Here is a 17,840-nt window from a genome sequence, read left to right on the forward strand (position 1 = left end):
TCAGCTTATGCAATTTAACATGGATATTGGTATAATCCCAATAGCTTGGGCCCATATTGGAAATGCTGTTCTACTCCGTCACATGTGTGTATCATCAGCTTGCATGTATTGGTTAAACATTTGCCTTCATTATTGTACATTCACACTGTGCTAGGCCCTGAGAACAGTAGTTCACAATGCTCCTAATGTGTGGGTGCACATACCACCCAGCAAAGCACAGAAAACCACCCACAATGATGTGAAGAGACCTAAAGCAAAATGTCAACATCTGACTAAAATAACTTCACTCTTCCTTTGAACACTGCATCTCCAAAGGGATTGATTTATAGCATTATTTCTCATGCCATCTTTAAGAACAAGGTGCAATAAAATAACTAAAACACAGTATAATGAACACAAGCTACGTGAAATGCACAATGAAGGATTTTAGGGTTCAAATGCATTTTTCATACATAATTGGTGAACAGACAAGAGAATCATAAAAGTTTAGAATTGGTAGTACAGCATCCTTATGATATAAATGAGAAAAGTGAGGCGATCCACTGAGTTTATGTGAAGAGAATGGGCATTAAGAAAATCCTTCCCCATGGAAAGGAAAAACTTCCATAGAGTAAATTCCCCATAGCAGAGACAGACAGGCAGCTTAATGGAATAGAAAGGGCACAGAAATAGCAATCAGCACAGCACCCAACACAATAAATATTTGTGCAAGAACTGAATTAAGGGTATGATGACCTGAATTCTGGTTGCGGCTCTGCCCAAATTCTCCTTGAATAAGTAACTTTACTTCTTGGTCTCCTTTTTCTCCTCTTTGTACTAAACGGCAGAGTCAGTAGGGTTCCAGCGACTTAAGAGCATGTTAGGTGGCTGATTGTAATTTGTAGAGATAGGAAAAGAAGAGAAACTTAAAGTTTTTTTTTTTAAGACTCCCAGAGCTGTGGTAGGACACTGGATCCTAAAGATCACATTCTATTTCAATAAATAGAAAAATTAAAACATTTGAAAAAAGAGTAAGATGAGTAGAGTTGACTGTCCATTTCCCCAAAGAAAATGCATAAATGATGCAGTAGAAGTAAACACTCATTATTCTGAGATGCCATTGTATGTTAATATTTTAAAAATATATCTTAAATCTAAAATCACATTTTTAATCATCAGAGATTTTATTAACTGTGTGTGTGTATGAAACATTAATGAGAATCCAAAAATGCAAGAGTGAGGATCCCTTCTGCCATGTTTGTAAAACTAAGGGAAAATTCCATTTTCCCAGAATTTAAGGCTGCAACCCATGATTTCTCCAGAAAGAGCTTTACCAACATTTTTTTTTATAAATTCAACTTCTGTGCATCATGTCCTCAAATACATCATCCACAGATGATGACTAACTCACAGCAGACCTGTCTCCTCTCAAGTGCTGGTTGAAATGTTACCATCCTTCTTGACAGGTCTAAGTATGTCAGTTATTAATAATAATTTTTACTTATAAGTTTCTTAACACTTATAAAAGAAGACCCCCCAAAAGCTTTGCAAGTTAGACAGCTCTAGTTTGCATATATATTTTAAGCATCAGTGAAAAGACATGATATTTCTCAAAAAATAGCTCAGTTACAAACAAATCAGAACTAAGACCAGAAGTCCCATTTTCTATTCCTTGACGTGACTGTCCCATAATGCTTCTAGCTAACTAATGAGAATTAACTTAAAGGAGATCACAACATAGAACTCTTATGAAGATATTTCTATATGCGGTATTTCTAGAAACATTACAAATTCTATGTGTTAAGCTATGTAAAATTTGGGAACTAGATTATCATACTGCACTAAGTAAATCTTGGGATATCCAACATGCCACCCACGGGCCATATGAAACTTCCAAAATTGAAAAGCCTCTTGATTATATATATGTAATTCATGCCAAAAAGTAAAACTTCCCTTCTACCTTAACCCAACGTGGCTCTCACATATGCGAAGTGTTCATTGTTTGAAAACACATCAAATGTCCATGATTTATAACTAGCAAATCAGTGTGTGTCTGTGAGAATATGAGTCATAGATCTGCAAGCAAGGTAGGAAGGTCTTTATTCCAAATAAAAGAAAGCTGGCCCATAAAACAGTCTAGCCCAGGGTCAACTTGTTATTTGAAGATCAAACAAGATTTAAAGCTTATGTCATTGGTTCTAAACTGAGTCCCCTTCTATACCGTTTCCTATGGACTCACTGAAGAGTCAAAACCATGGATGTTACACAAGAAGAGGCCCCTGGGCTTTTGGTACAGTAGGAACACAAAGGCAATGTCAGAGATATTCAGCAGAGTTCTTGCTTATGATTTCTTGTGTTCTGATGATGGGACATGTAAACAGTTGTCAACCAGTTACCAAAAATACTGAACACATTCAGAAAGGACGTAAAGTGTCTAGGAGTGAATAAACAATGCTCACTCCAAACCTGCTGCTGCCATTCAGGGCCAACATTTGATCCAGAACAAAGAAAAAAGAGGTATTTGATCATTTGTTATGGTAATCTCCAGCGTGTAAAGGGCTCTTCCCATCAGAGAAATCACCCAACAGCCACCACAGGATGTTTCTTATTTTGATGACTGAAGGGTACATGCTGGGTCTGGAGGAGGGAGCCATTGATTTATTTTCACCACTTTTCCCTGGCTGACAGCAATCTAAAAGAGAAGAAACAAGCCAGATCACTCATCTGCCTGCTTGGCATGCCTGGTAGTCATGGGAGCCCATATAGAGGCCATCTGTTCAGGTCCCAGTCTCTCCAAACAGGCACAGAAAGATGACGTCAAAAGGGGTGTGCTTCAGCCCCATTAATGAGCCACCCGAAGTAAACCAGAAGACTCAGCCTGAGTAGCCCACCCATTTATCTTCTCTGTTAGCAGCCAAGTTCAATCAAGTCATGGATTGGGGCAGGCACAATTATTTTTAAGTTTATTTCCCTAGGCAAATGTTAAGTTGATTTGAACATCTGTGGTTTAGTCCTATCTGTTAGACGTATAGGTGGGTAGATTCCGTGAGTCAAGAAAAATGCATGTTGCTTACAATCTACTAAATGAAACCCACCTCAGAAGACATGATGTTCAGCATTAGCCTGATGGTTTGTGTGCACCTTCAAACTCAGCTTTCAAATGCCCCTAAATTACTGCAGCCAGAAAAACTCTCTGCAGCAAGCCATGCAGATGATGGCCACTCTTCAGAAACAGCAGTGTCATGTAGCTCTACTCAGTGAAATAAAGCAAATGAGATGTTCTCTTTTGCCTCAAGATGATCCTCCCATTGCACCAAGATTTATGATCTATTACAAAGAAATGCCAATCACTACAGATTAGTTGGGATAAAAAAAGTGTTCATATAAGGCTTCTGTGATCAGAATTCTAACTTCATGTTATATGCACAGTATTTATGAACTCAAATAGAAATAATTTGGCTTTCTAAGATGTTTTGAATTTTTGCTTTTTGTACCCTAAAACGTGTCTTGCATTTTTAGTTATCCTTGAGATGATCATGTGAAGGATGTCCTAGATTTTTCAAAATAACCCATTATGATAACAAGAGAACTTCTGGGATCTAGGACCATTTCAGCAGTTATGTTGGTAGAGGCACCCCTCCATCCTCAAGAAGGGACCTGTTTTCAATCCACAGTAAGACCCCAAGTGACCAAGCAGACCCTCACTGACTAGAAGCCACATCTTAAGAGTCATTGTCACATCTTCTGCTTTTTTCCTATCTATACCCTCTTCCATCAAAATCTACTTTCCTATAATTGCATATCCATATTCCTTCAGGGCCCTCCCTGTGTCTCTGTACGATGAAGGTAGCTCATGGTGACTTGTTAATACATCACATCTCAGTTTATTTCTCTGCATTCCAAGTTAGACTCCCTGTTTTACTTGGCCCAATCTCTGAAGCTACTGGAAAGAGAGACAACAACATCTTCACCGATACACAAACATGCCACACTAGCCTTCATTTCATTATTTTTGATCATTTCAATACTATTATTTTGTTTGGTCTTTCCTGCTGAAACCCCTGTTAGATTTTGGACCTCATGGATTTTCTAAATTATTTCTAAGTGCTATCTATGCATCTCCATCTATGCACTGGCCTATTCCATAAATAACCATAAGGGTTCTCAATAAGAGTAGTCTTTTGTTAAGTAATTTTAGCAGACACAACCCAAACCCCATTCCACCAAGAAATAAAATATAGTGAAAACACTTCACAGAAAAGAGGAAAGAAAAGCCCAAGTGCCTATGAAAGAAAGAGACCAAGAAGGTACACTCCATTTTACCCTGAAGAACCCACAAAAAGCCTAGGAGTTGGAAGTACCAGATACAATGCAGGGGAGGAGTACAGGCATGACTCATTTTACTGTGCCTCTCTCTAATGCATTTCACAGATGCTGTGCTTTATTACAAATTGAAGGTTTGTGGACTCTGTGTTGCGCCAGTCTATCAGTGCCATTTTTCCAAGACACTCAGTGTCTCTGTGTCACATTCTGGTAATTCTTGCAATATTTCAAACTTTTCATTATTGTTATATCTGTTATAGTAATTTGTAGCCAGTGATCTTTGATGTTACTATTGTAATTGTTTTGGGGTGCCCCAAACTGTGCCCATTTAAGACCGTGAACTTCATTGATAAATGTGATAGGTTCTGACTGCTCCAGCAATTGGCTGCTCCCCCATCTCTTTCCCTCTCCTCAGCCCTCTCTATTCCCTGAAACACAAGAATATTGAGATGAGGCCAATTAAGAACCCTACATGGCCTCTAAGTGTTCAAGTAAAAAGAAGAGTTGCATGTCTCTCACTTTAAATAAAAAGCTAGAAATGATTAAGCTTAGTGAGGAAGGTAGGTTGAAAGCCAAGATGGCTGAAGCTAGTCCTCTTGCACCAGTTTGCCAAGTGTAAATGTGAAGGAAAAGTTCTTAAAGGAAATCAAAAGTGCTACTCCAGCGAACACATGAACGATAAGAAAGTGACACCGCCTTATTGCTGGTATGGAGAAAGTTTTAGTGGTCTGGAGAGAAGATCAAACCAGCCACAACATTCCCTTAAGCCAAAGCCTAATCCAGGGCAAGGTCCTAACTCTCTTCAGTTCTATTAAGTCTGAGAGAGGTGAAGAAGCCACAGAATTAAAAATGGAAGCTAAAAGAGGTTGATTGATAAGGTTTAGGAAAAAAAAAAGCCATCTCTCTAGCATCCAAGTGCAACGTGAAACAGCAAGTGCTGATGTAGAAGCTGTAGCAAGTTATCCAGGAGATCTAGCTAAGATCATTGATGAAGGTGTCTACACTAAACAACAGATTTTTAATGTATATGAAACAGACAGCTATTGGAAGGAAATGCCATCTAGGACTTTCATAGTGAGAGAAGATAAGTCAACGCCTGGCTTCAAAGCTTCAAACTCAGCCAGGAGAGGCTGACTCTGTTGTTAGGGACTAATGCAGCTGGTGATATGAAGTTGAAGCCAATACTAATTTATCATTCTGAAAATCCTAGAGCCCTCAAGAATTATGTACCTGTCCTCTATAAATAGAACAATAAAGCCTGAATGACAGCAAAGCTGTTTATAGCATGGTTTACTGAATATTTTAAACTCCCTGTTAAGACCTACTGTTTAGAACAAAAGCTTCCTTTCAAAATACTACTGCTCATTGACAATGCACCTAGTCATCAAAAGCCTTGATGGAGATTGTACAGGAGATTAATGTTGTTTTCATGCCTGTTAACACAACATGCATTCTGCAGCCCATCGGTCAGGGAATCATTTCAAATTTGAAGTCTTATCCTTTAAGACCTACATTTTGTAAAGCTATTACCACCATAGATAGTAATTCTTCTGATGGGCCTGTGTAAAATACATTAAAAACATCTGGAAAGGATCCACTGTTCCAGATGTCAATAAGAATATGCCTGATTCATGGGAGGAAGTCAAGATGTCCACATTAACTGCAATTTGGAAGAAGTTGGTTCCAATCCTTATGGATGACTTTGAGGGGTTCAGAACTTCAGTGGTGGAAGTAACTACTGATTGGGTTGAAAAAGTAAGAGAATTAGAATTAGAAGTGGAGCCTGAAAATGTGACTTAATTATTACAATCTCATGATAAAACTTGAACAATTAAAACTTAGACAATTAAAACTTAAAGTATAATAATAATAAAATAAAATAAAACCTGAACAAATGAGAAGGCGTTTCTTATGGATGAGCAAAGAAAGTGTTTTCTTGAGATGGAATCTACTTCTGATGGAAGATGCTGTGAGTGTTGTTGAAACAACAATACAGGATGTAGCATATCCTATAAACTTAGTTGATAAAGCAGAAGAAGGGTTTGAGAGAATTAAGTCAAATCTGAAAGTTCTATGGTGGGCAAAATACTATCAAACAGCATCATGTGCTACAGAGAAATTTCTAGTGAAAGGAAGAGTTAATTGATGCAGCAAACTTTATTGTTGTCTTATTTTAAGAAATTGCCACAGCCGCCCCAACCTTGAGCAACGACCACCCTGACCAGTCAGCAGCCATCAACATAAAGGCGAGACCCTCCACCAGCAAAAAGATTATGGCTCACGGAAGGCTCAGATGATTGTCGGCATTTTTTTTTTTACTAATAAAGTATTTTTAAATTAATATGTGTACATTGCTTTTTTAGACAAAATGCTTTTGCACATTTGATTGAATACAGTATAGTGTATACACAACTCTTATGTGCACTGGAAAACCAAAAAATTCACATGACTCACTTTATTTCTACATTTAATTTATTGTGCTGGTCTGCAATATCTCCAAAGTATGCCTGTACATTCAAGGGAAAGGGTTGAAAAACATGGTAATATTTTGTCTGTTTTGTTGTTGTTGTTGTTTTTTCAAAATCAGATGACATATGCATACAAGGAAATATTTTGAAAGTCTCCATAAGGAACATTTAATTTCTTGCATCCCTACTTCCAACACAATCTATTACATGATTACCCATTGTTCCTTCCCTCAGGAATGTTGAGAAATATTAGGTGGAGAAATTGAGTCTGAGATTCTTAGGAACACTGGAGGGTGATGGTGAGAAACACTGACATCCACGCCCCTCCTTCTGCCCAGCTTAGGACATGAACGGTTAAGTTTCTGCTTCCTTCAAAAGAGACTGGAGAATCCTGCTCTGGAGAGAGTGGGGGAAAATGTGGACATACTGACTGACATTTGGGGACCCCCAATCAAAAATGATCTGGCTGGTTACAGAAAAGCTGACCAATGAACTAATGTAACTTTCTCACAGAGCTTCCCATCCATGTTTAATGAACATAAGTAGAAAAGCAAAGATTACCACATGTTTGAGAAAGCCTCCAATTTAAAATAGAGAATAAAATAGGAAACAAAAGCGAGAAAAAAAACTGAAAAATTCAAATAATCTATCATTGATATCATCAAAGATGTGATGTTGTGCCCATGAATTAAGAACAAGATATCATAAAAAGGAATAACAAAAAAATAAGAAAAGGACCGGGTTCCATGGCTTATGCCTGTAATCCCAACACTTTGGGAGGCTGAGGCGGGTGGATTACTTGAGACTAGGAGTTTGAGACCAGCCTAGCCAACATGGTGAAACCCCATCTTTAAAATACAAAAAATTAGCCAGGCATGGTGGTGCACACCTGTAATCCCAGATACTCGGGAGTCTGAGGCAGGAGAATCCCTTGAACCCGGGAGGTGGAGGCTGCAGTGAGCCAAATTGTGCTAGAAAAGAAAAGTTCCCTGAAAATAAAAATATAAATATGTAATTTTTTAATCCAATAAGAGGATTAGAAGATTAAAAACAAGGAATTCTTGAGGGTGTGAACACCCCATTTTCCATGATGTGCAAATTTCACACTGCATGCCTGTATCAGAACATCTCATGTACCCCATAAATATATATACCTACTATTTAGCCACAAAAATTGAAAATAAAAAAATGTAAAAATTAGAAAAGATAGATTCAAGGAAATTTGTTCCAAAAAAGAATAAAAAGACAAAGGGCTTATAAACAAACAAACATAAAGAAATTATTTAGAAAAGCCATGAGTTCCAAAATTTTACAGGAGTTTCAGTAGAAAAGACCAAACAAAAGAATTTGTATGGAAATGATCAAAGATATAATTTTAAAAACAAAATTTTATAACTGAAAGATGTAAATCTCTAAAATTAAAAGTCCTTGAAAATGTCTAACAAAATCAATAAATATCTACAACATATACTTAAAAATTCCAAGGGGTGAGGTGAGAGCAAAGGTCCCATACAAAGGATTTTTTTAAGTGGCATCATAGTTCTCAATATTATTGAAAGTTAGAATCTACTGCAGTGATATCCTCAAAATTCCAAGGAAAAACAATTTTCATTCTATAAGTCTGCACCAAAATTATCAATCCAAAAGGAGGATAGAAAAAGATATTTTTAGACATGTAATATCATATATTATTTTCCTTTATCAAGAAGTCATCATGGTGAGAGATAACAGGAGATCCTAGAGATAGAAGGTCCCACATAAAAAGGGTTAAAGAAATTTGCACAATGATAGCATGGGCTACGTAAACTCACAGTAAACAAGAAAAAAAAGGACCACACCATCTAAAGTGAGTTAAGCACTCACCACAATTCATTTTCCATTTTCAATTTTTACTAGCTTGCTAGGAGGCAACTGGAGGCAAAATTGAGGTTAACAACACACAGAATAAGAAAGGAGCCTACTAGTGTTTGGATAAGAGATTAACAGAATTTCAAAGGCACTTGGACTTGTTTAGTTCATTTTTAAAAAGAGAAAAAAACACAATAATTAGTATCTTCAGATTCCTACTAGACTAATGGAAACGCAACCAAATTCAGCTCATTTACAATTCTGTCTAGCAGTGCACAGCCCTGAATTTCTTTCCAATTGCAATGTTTTCAGATTCAAATTGCCCGTCCCCACATCTTTTGCCATTTTGGCGAACCCCTTAGAGGGGAGCCATGTAGTTTAGAATCAGAAGCCATTGCGTTTCACATCAAAAAATATTTTTCTTTGAGAGAAACTAAGACAGAAAAGCCATAATAATCTTGCTTCTCTTTTGAGTTACATCTAGGATTGCTAGCAATTCTTTGCCCGCACATCCTTGCCACAGTACAAACACATACACACACACACACACACACACGCCAAAAAAGAGTGTTCATCAGTTCCAGAAGGTTCACAAAATATACAAGCCTTTTACCCTAAAACCTTGTGATGCATCCCAAAATATCTTTTACCATCAGAGATTCCATATTAGCTCATCAGTCCTTTTGTCTAACTATCATATTTCCTGATTCTGAAACAATAGCTCACAACTAGAATGACCTTTAAATATGAAAAGAAATAGAGAAAGTGTCCAACAAACAAAACTTAAAATCTATATGTGGATCAAGAAGCCAGTCATAAAATGCAAAGGGCTTCTTATTACAGTAGCTAAAGGCAAGGTAATCAGTTAAATTACCATGATGAATGTACTTTCGTGGGCATTCAGAGTTTGTAATAAAATGGCAATCAGATTTACTCAAGAAAGCAAGAATATCCCATGCATGAGTAATAGTTTACTCAATCAAGAAGGATTTGCTAATCAGCTACTATCTGCTCATCACTGAATTTGATGCTGAGATTTTTATTAAGTAAAATATGTGCTATTACACTTGTTGCCGGTGTAATTATGGTATGAAAACTAAATATGTGTTAAATAGAAATGGAGTAAGGTAGAATAACCAATGAGAAGCTTCAAGGAGGAGGTGTCACTTTCACTGTACCTTCAGGGTAAAATTAACAAAAGTAAAAGGGGGGGAAAAAGACTCCCCCAGCCTGGGAAGAAACCAAACTTTTGTTTCTGACAATTTTATAACAAAAAAAAAGAAGTAGAATGGGATGTAATCCAGAATAAAGGTGAATAGCTTTACAGAGTAGAGAAAATGCTTTTATATGAGACTAGAGAAGAGTAAGAGGACAATTATTTATGCAAGTAAAAAAGAAAGAAAAATCATTCCATTATGAGGAGACAAATTTGTTTTGGGTTCCTGCTTCATTCCAAATAACAGAAAGTAGATATACAATATCCATCATCCATTCATCTACCCATTCACTCATTCAGCAGACACTTCATAGTGCAGATTGTGTGTTGAAGACAATAGCAGGCTTTGAAGAATACAAAAAACATATAGCTCCTTCCCTGAAAGTGCTGCTAATGTATAATTAAAGGCTGTTCTTTTCCCCTTCCCCAACCTACCTACCATCCCTATCGTGAGCTCAAAGCAGGAAGGCTGACAAAGCTGTTATTTGAAATATTTGTATGATTGAGAAGGCGACCACCTTTCAAGGTTTCCAAGACACGGCATTTTTCAAGAACTGTTTATGTCCTTCTTCCTATGAATAAGACAGAAAGCTGACACAGAGCTATGGTATTACTCTTCTTTTTACTTGAAATTGCAAAATGATTAAAGCCATCAAGCAACAATAGTTGACCTATTGAGGGAAAATACCAGATAGGTGCCCTGGAGAGACTGATGAGTGAAAATATTTAGAAAGGATTCCCAGGACTATTTGCATTTGTCTCTGAGACTGCTTTCTCTCCTTTGCCACTGTGGTTAGCTTCTCCATAGCTCCGCGTTGTCATCCCAGCTGAACCTACTTGATATGGAGCCTCCTAAGCTACAGGGAAACAACAAGCCCACTCATCAACACAAGTAATAACAGACTGAGAATCTTCACTCATGCAGTCAAAGTTTCTGTTGATTTCAGTAGAAAATCAGTGTTTTCTGATACTTTTAAGGCAACACCTACAAGTTTAAAGCCATTTAGATAAAGCCATAAGTTACGAGGGAGTTATGTGTCTCAATCTCTCCATTCATTGAGGACTTATCCTTCCTGGGGCACTTTTCTGCAGGGGGACAATGAAAAGCAATGGAAAGTAAGCAGTGGCATAACTCCCAGCTCCAAGCCTGATGTCTCCTGAATAGTCCCTACATTAACATGCTACTGGAATGATTTTCAAATACAAAAGGGGAGGAAAGCATTTTGGAAATGCTTTGCATGGTCTCAGGGCTTCATTTTTAATTTGCCATGAAATCCTACATAAGTTACTTGAGATTCTGGGCCTCAGCTTTCTAAACTTTAAAAAAAAATACGAAAGAAAAATGGACAAAATTAACACTCTCTGATTCAACCTACATTCCAGTGATGGTGTCTACTTTGGTAATTACTTTTAAGCCTGCAGCAATGGCAATGACTAATTCTATTACTACATATAATGAACATACTAATACATGACTTTATATTATTTAAGTAACTCAGAAATAACAATAATCCAGTAATCAAGATCAGTGATAGCTCAAGGAACAAAATAACATAGAACCAATCTTAATAGTCACAGGAAGCCAAACAGGAAACTAGCTAAAAAATGTTGATGTCACATGCACACGTATGTTTATTGAGGCATTATTCACAATAGCAAAGACTTGGAACCAACCCAAATGTCCAACAATGATAGACTGGATTAAGAAAATGTGGCACATATACACCATGGAATACTATGCAGCCATAAAAAATGATGAGTTCACGTCCTTTGTAGGGACATGGATGAAATTGGAAATCATCATTCTCAGTAAACTATCGCAAGAACAAAAAACCAAACACCGCATATTCTCACTCATAGGTGGGAACTGAACAATGAGAACACATGGACACAGGAAGGGGAACATCACACTTCGGGGACTGTTGTGGGGTGGGGGGAGGGGGGAGGGATAGCATTGGGAGATATACCTAATGCCAGATGACGAGTTGGTGGGTGCAGTGCACCAGCATGGCACATGTATACATATGTAATTTACCTGCATGTTGCACACATGTACCATAGAGCCTAAAGTATAATAATAATAAAAAGAAAAAAAAGAAAAACTAATGTGAATGTTTTAGGTAGATATCGATCACTACCAGCTGTTATAGAAATCAAAGGAGTTGGACTTCATTCTGTAGGTAATGGGACAGTCATTGGAAATGTTTGAATTGGTGAATGATGTAATCAAATCTATATTTCAAAAAAGAAAATAGAAACTAATACCCAGCAATTTACAGATTAGTCCATATGATCCTTAAAGCACTATCTTGTGCTTGTGGGATTTAGCCACTTTAGATAGAACCAGAAAAAATTGAGAATTGCAAGAAGACAGATTTTGATTCAATATAATGAAGAAATTTCTACCTATCATGCTGTCTTAAGATGAAAAAACTGTTGGTAAGCACCTGACCAACCTTTTCAACTCTTTTTGAACAGTTCCAGCAAAGATTACATGGCCATATTTCAAGCCCTACATGAGCTGATGCAGTAGCTGAGCTCAAGGTTTCCTTCTAGTCCTAGAGATCTTAGAGGTCTGTGATTTCATGGCATATTAATATGCTGATTAATTAACATGATGAACAAAACAATTATTTCTGTATTTTGTTAGCTTCATATTTGTTCTTTCCATTGTCTATAAAATACCACTATGTATTTTATAACTTATTATATGATTATATTAAAAAGTCTATTTAAAAAAAAAAATGTTGATGTCATTTTCCTCTATACGCTTCCCACAAAATTCTAAACCCATCTGGGAACACCAGTGGAGGGCAAAATGGGTCAATAGGCACGTTTCTGTGGATAAAATGTGGGGTGGGTGGGGCTCAAAATTGAGAATTTTAGCAACAATGCTGTTTTTCTTAGCCTAAAGTATTTTCTTCTGTAGGAATATAAGTATTTGAATAAGAATTGAAATTAGAAACCCAAGCAACTAATCTCCAATGTTTTCAACTACAACATTAATACAAAACCAGTAAGAGTAAGATGAAGACTATTTTGGAATTGCAGGCAAAACTTCCATGAAGGATACGGTTTTTGAGAGTAGGCATAGTCAATAGTTTTGACTCTGAGGTATCAGTGAATCTATTTATAAATCAACTAAGTGTCATGCAGGGCCTATCCATGCAGAGATAATAAGAGCTTAGAGTCAAAGAGGGAAGGGTAATGACCACGCAGAGATAATAAGAGCTTAGGGTCTAAGAGAGAAGGGTAATTGAATACAAAAATTGTTAAGAGTGGCTTGAAAGAACCGTGATGTAGGGGCAGATTATTGGTGCAAAGGAGGGATTGGTCAATCCCTGGGGAGGATGAACAGAGACCATGCATTTCAGGTAGACAGGGATGACTGCAGTAAGTAGCCACTGGCTGAGGAATTCTAGGCACTGTGAGTTGCTCCCTTATAGCTCAAGCATGGATTTCTAAGGCAGTTGTTGCAAGGCCTGCTCAAGCAGGACGTAGTCTGCCAAGCTAAGGCATCTAGATTTCACCACTAAAGGGCTTTAAACAGATGAATCACATAATCAGATTTTCTTTTAGAATGATAACTGTACCAGCTGCATAGAGAATGGATTAGAAGGGTGTGATATTACAGACAGTCATATGCGAGACTGTTGGCTTCCAAACTAAATTTAAGTGACCCCTTTCTATGAATTCTATGGGTCAAAACTTCTACTAAACATAGCTCTCACATTCACATTGCCTCTTTAGAAGCATAGCAGAATCTAAACATATTTTGAAGGTTAATATATTTTTTAATATCCTGTTAGATTCCCTTAGCAGGAAAAAGAAAAGCCATTCAAGGTTGACATTAAGATACATTTTTCAAGCGGCTGTTATGATCATTCTAACCCAATCTTTCTCTGACTATACTACTAAATACAATGTAGTTAAGCTTTTGCAGGAAAACATTCTCATAACCATATTCTCTGCCTTGTGTTTTTCATACTCTGTCACAGAAAGAATATGGAGTGCTTTTAAAGCTGCTTATATAATTCACAGCAAGATCTGTTCCATTCTTAGTTATCAGTAAAGTTATTAAGTTAGCAGCAATCCATGTACTTTTTTCTACTTCTACCAGAAAAGAAGGAAGGAAACTCAATCACTTATGAAATGATCCTCCATGAATAAATTATCCTGCGGCTATGATATTTTTAAAATTACCTCACACCTATTAAAAACTAAATTAATCAAATCACTTAGATGTCAGAATATTTTTTAAAAGATAGACACTGTCAAAATGCTACGATTTCTGGTAAAGATCCTCCAACTTCTTAAGGAATCTGAATTAAAATAGAACTGCTTCCCTAAAGAACGCTACTAAACCTATTAGCTATTGAGATTGTAACACATGCTGCTTCTGGGTAAAGAATACCTATGTTTGCCCACTTGGGCAAAACACTAATTAGATGTGTAACAACACAACATCTATTACTAGAGCATTTGAAAAATGTATTTTTAAAAATCAAACTAAATTTCCTTCTAAGTAGAACGTAGTTCAACAGTATTTATCTGTTGGTTGATTGAGATTTGCTCTCATATCATGTGTGATATAAGACAACCTGTCAGTTTAGGCCACTTTCACAGTATTTGAGCTCTCAGTGCCTGTCAGTCTCTGGATGTACAAAGGATCTGCAGTAAGGAAGGAGAGGCACATAAGAGATCACTGCCCTCTCAAGGACAAGGTCCAGGGCTAGCATAGCCATGCACGTGAGGTTCAAAGAAGGTTTCCTGGAGAAGAATACTTAGAGTTTGACACACAGTAGTGTGTCCAGGTAAAGAAAGGTGCAAAGGGCATTTTATTTAGATGAATCTACGTGGCCTAAAATATCATACAAAGGTATGGAGCAGCATTGGTGCAGGAACAACTACTGGTAGCTTGATGTACCTGAAATGAGAAGCTGTGGGAAACCAGGCTGTTGAAGCAGGGAAGGCCTGGAACCTGGATGTTCTTCTAGAACCAGTACATGAGGCTGGCTCACTCTCCTAAGACAGGATGAGGAAAAATTTTACTGAATTTCAAGTGAGGGGCCATATAATACAACCTCTGGTTTATGGTCTTAATTCCAGCACTAACTTGCTATAAACATCTGGGGAAAATCACTTAGGCTTTCTACATCCCTCTTCCATTTTAAGAGATACTCTACCTAGTTACTCAGGTACATTGAAGAAGTAAAGAGGATTTGGAGAACATAACCACAATATTATTTAAGAATATTGTCATTTTATTAATAAGTATTATGCATCACACGAACTACCCAAGGTGAACAAGAAATAGCAAGCACATACATCTTACAGCATGTGTGGATAGCACATATTTCTATAGAGCAAATGCGATGATGAGTTTATTAAACATGGCACTACTTTGGCATGTCCTCCCGTTCTTTTTTTAAAAACCAGTGCTGTCCCAAGGGAAAACAAATAAAGCAAATAAAAATTCTCTCCATCCCCTCTCAACCTATCTTTTTTTTCCATTCTTTCCTTTTTCCCTACAAAGCATGCCTTTTCCCCCATCCCTTTCTAAAGTAAAAAGCTGGAGCATGCTTATCTCATAGGTATATGTTGGTATAGAGCTGTTGCCATGGGTGGCTCTTTTCTAGAAGAGTTAACATCTTCACCCATGTGGCCATGGCTCCTACGTTATTAAGAAAGCTGTGAACATTTCAGGGAGGCAGTATGAGTTCACTAAAAATGTATTAGACTAACCTAACTTTATTTACTGTTATGAAACTCTTCTTGGAGAGGTAAAATGTGAGAATGCAACAAAGATTATATATTCTATTTCTTCAGGGCTCCAGGCAGGATTTCTCTTGCTCTTCTTTTGGACTGGAAAAGGGTGTTAATCAGAAGCAGACCAATCAGTTGGATAGATTCAATAGCCAATTAATAACATTAATCAAAGTGTACTGATTATTAGTGTATTCATATCCCTAGGACAACAATGGGGAGAGTTACTATAATGGTAACAATGATGGAATACATAGTTCTCTACTGCATTTAACATCTTTGTCTATCATTTGGATTAAATGTCTGATTATCAAATGTGTAGTAACACACAGATTCAAAAGATAAAGATTGAACAGTATCTTTAAGTTATCCCAAATCCTGAAGTATTTTGGTTGAAATCAATAAAATAAAATTTAACAAGCACAAAAATAAAAAATTCAGCTTCAGAATTCAAAAATTGAATGGTAGGATAAAGTAGACCTAATTTAAAGACGTTGTAAATAGGTATATTCATAAAATGAAATACTATATAGCTAAATAAACCATATGGCTGTTATAAATATGTTCTATAACTACATAATTCCATATACTATATAAATGTATAACTAACTTTAAATAACTACATAATTGAAGTCTAGAAAAGATTAGTAACCCATCCCAGGTCATATAATTAGTAAGCAATGGGATGTACAGCCCAGGGCCATCTGAATTCAAACCCTAGATTCTTATCCACTATGCCACATTGCTTCTCAATGCAGAATGGAACTCTGTTTACTGACATAAAGAGACTTTGTCATATATGGCAGCGTACAGAGCCATATATATTTATATAGAGAGAGAACATATAAGCTCAGAATATACACACATACATATACACATTACACATAACATATATGCATATATATCAACAAAGATGGCTCACGGGAAAACTCTTTAAGGTTATAAAATTTCAACACTGGATATTTCTTGGTAGTGGCATTAATTGCTGATTTTAAATTATTATTTTTCAACTGAATTTTCTAGTTTTTATAGTGATCATGTATTGCTTGTATAGTTAAAATGCATCATGTGAATAGCGAGGCATTGATCAGAATTTTAGTATTAGTCAACAATGTGACTCAGGTGCTACAATCATTAAAGCAGTTCTGTTGTGTATTTAAGAACAGCCATATTCTAATGGAGTGGAAAACCACTTTCATGTGCCTTGCGCTGATGCCCAGAACACCATGTTCAATAGAACATCCAAAAGTGGATAGCCAGCATGGTAGGAGGTCTGGAGACCACGTCCTATCAAGAAAAGTTAAGGAACCAAGCAGAGCCCAAAAATAAAGGGGAAATACATGGTGAGATGCATGACCATGGCCAGTTAAAATGGCAAAGTTCAGAAACTGGGTTCTTTAGTGTTATTCCAGAAGTGGACAGGAGAAGCAGACCTGCCAGTCAGTCAATATTGAGGTCCTTCTAGGTACCAGGCCCTATGCTTGACATCAGGGACTTACAATGACTCAAGAAACAATCACTGCCCTCAGAGAACTCATGGGTGAGTAACTCATCACATTATTGCTAATAATTAAATAATTCTACTGTAGAAAGTGTCCTAAAGAAGATATGCAGGTGCTCAAGGAGCACCCAGTGTGGCAGCTTGTCATCAGTGTCACAGAAGACCCCCCTGAGATGGTGAGGTGGACGTGTACAAGCTGACACCTGACACATTATCAGGAGTTGACAGGGCCAGGAGGGGGCTGAGTTTGTAAAGGTGGAAGGAGGCTTTAGCAAGTGTGCAGAGTGGAAGGGAGTAAGGCCTCCTGCGGAAATCAATGAAGTCCTCTCGCACTTTTGCATAAGAAGCAATGACTCCTAACAGCACTGGCAATCCCAACTGCTCTGGCCGTGAGACACACCTAACAGGAACATGTTGCAAGATCCAGAGTGACAGAACTGTCAGCTTTACAGTGGGTCACTGGGGTCAGCCACTGAAGTGGAATCAGGCCTCGGAACACTAGGTGATGCTAGAGAGGAAACAGTCTACTTTTAACCCGAAATTCGAATGGAATCATATGATTCTGTTTTGTCATGGATAGGGAGTCATTTAGCAACATGCAGCAAAGGGAATGTTTACAAAAATATAAACAGTGATGATCTCCCAGGAGCCAATCTCTATTTATAACAAAAAAATCTTCAATAACTAAGAAAAAATAGATACAGCAATATCTCTAAGAATGCATACGACCCTAAGTAAG

General features: G+C 37.2%; 1 protein-coding gene across 3 annotated transcripts in view; it reads right to left on the bottom strand.

Moving 5' to 3' along the window:
• FGF14 (fibroblast growth factor 14) overlaps positions 1-17,840 on the bottom strand; it is a 683,612-nt gene that overhangs the window by 611,897 nt on the left and 53,875 nt on the right. The gene's annotated exons all lie outside the window — the stretch shown is intronic.

This window comes from Pongo pygmaeus, chromosome 14 (assembly GCF_028885625.2).
Source record: "Pongo pygmaeus isolate AG05252 chromosome 14, NHGRI_mPonPyg2-v2.0_pri, whole genome shotgun sequence".
NCBI lineage: Eukaryota > Metazoa > Chordata > Mammalia > Primates > Hominidae > Pongo > Pongo pygmaeus.